This window comes from Priapulus caudatus, unplaced genomic scaffold, assembly GCF_000485595.1.
Source record: "Priapulus caudatus unplaced genomic scaffold, Priapulus_caudatus-5.0.1 Scaffold1133, whole genome shotgun sequence".
Classification (NCBI taxonomy): domain Eukaryota; kingdom Metazoa; phylum Priapulida; class Priapulimorpha; order Priapulimorphida; family Priapulidae; genus Priapulus; species Priapulus caudatus.
The window spans coordinates 50236-52219 of NW_014578194.1; positions in this window are offsets into that span (position 1 = coordinate 50236).

Consider the following 1984-nt stretch of genomic DNA (forward strand, 5'->3'; position numbering starts at 1 on the left):
GCACGCACCTAACACATGCATGCACGCACGCACCTAACACATGCATGCATGCACGCACCTAACACATGCATGCATGCACGCATGCATGCACGCATGCATGTGTTAGGTGCGTGCGTTCGTGTGCGCGCGTGTGTTGCTTTCGTGTGTGTGCGTGCGTGCGTTCGTGTGTGTGCGTGCGTGCTTCTAGACGCGTGGGTGCGTGCTCCTATAGGCGTGACGTGCGTTCCTGCGTACATATGGGTGTGTGCTCACGTACGCGAGTCATCGTCAACGTCACCGTTATCGTCATCGTCATCGTCACGCACCGACGCGAGCAGTCTGCAGCAACATTATTAGCAAGCTCGTGAAATACGGAGTTGCCACCGACAGTGCAAACATTGACCGGAATAAAGGACGCGCTGCCGTTTATTATGACGTTCACAGTGCTAGACGAAGCCAGCTAAGTCATTACGCTCTACGTTATAACCTCGCTCCTCCCATCAGCATCATCAAAGGGGAGGTTGGGGTTTCACCTTCCCGGTCACCCTCACCTGTTTTACTCCATCTGCACGCTTGCCGTCGCTCGCGGCGGTCGCGGCGTGTGTAGTGGTGAGTCACGGATGCGGAGACAGACGGATTGATGGATGGTTGCTCGTTAGATGCTGCGAGGAGTCATTGCACGAAGAACTCAATGTGTGTGTGTGTGTGTGTGTGTGTGTGTGTGTGTGTGTGTGTGTGTGTGTGTGTGTGTGTCTGACACACACGCACGAACACATACACGCGTATAAATAGATAAAGAAATGAATAAATTAAAAAATAATGAATATATATCATATATTATATATTCCGCTGCTTCTGCTGCCGCTAATGATGGCGGCGGGGATAAATGTTGCTCTGGCAACGTGACGGCCTATGTATGGTTAATGCATAGCAAATGAACACGTAATCACACTTACTATTACTATAGAGTGGCTGCGTTCCTCTAGCACCCGCATACAGGTATTATACGGTGGCACCTGTACACGGTAGCACACGTGCATGCCTGTGCATCACAGCTACTACTGCTATCGCGCATAATGTCCCCCAGGGTACTGCCGGAACGTACCCTGGGTACGGTCCGGTATACCGGAACGTACCCTGGTAACTATTTGATATGGTTAGGGTTAGGGTTAGGGTTAGGGTTAAAGAGTAGGCGTAGGCGACTCCCTAGACTCGTTAGGGGACTAGGCGACGTACGGTCCGGCATATTAGATAGTACCAGGGTACGTTCCAGCAGTACCCAGGGTACGTTCCGGCAGTACCCAGGGTACGTTTCGGCAGTACCCTGTGGAACATCAGACCCTCTCAGCACTACTATCAGCTGTATACAGATATGTACATGTATACGCCCGTGTGTGCATGTAAGCACACCTCCTCTTACTATCAGCTGTACGTAGACATGTACGTACATACATACACTCGTGTGTGCAGCACAGATACGCTTACTACCACCTATATACAGACATGCACGTCGGACCAAATTATTGGCTAGATATCGAGATGCGACATTTTACAAAGAGCGAATAATACATAATATAGGTATATCATTAGCTGTTGATTTTATCACATTATGTTTATCGCGCGCACGTATTATACTATAGGTTTATATATGTAATTATACGCTCGCACTGGTTCTGGCGCAAACCGACAGATTTCCGCCACGGATGTCGAGTCGTCGTGGAAGTGCGTGAATGATGCACGCGCGCTCGTGTGGCCGCTCTCCCGCGAACATATATATATATATCAGGAGTTAATAAGGAGGTTAATAAGGAGGTTAATAAGGAGGTTAATAAGGAGGTTAATAAGGAAGGTTAATAAGGAGGTTATAAGAAGTAAAGGAGGTTTAATAAGGGGTTAATAAGGAGGTTAATAAGGAGGTTAATAAGGAGGTTAATAAGGAGGTTAATAAGGAGGTTAATAAGGAGGTTAATAAGGAGGTTAATAGGGATAAGGTAATAAGGAGGTT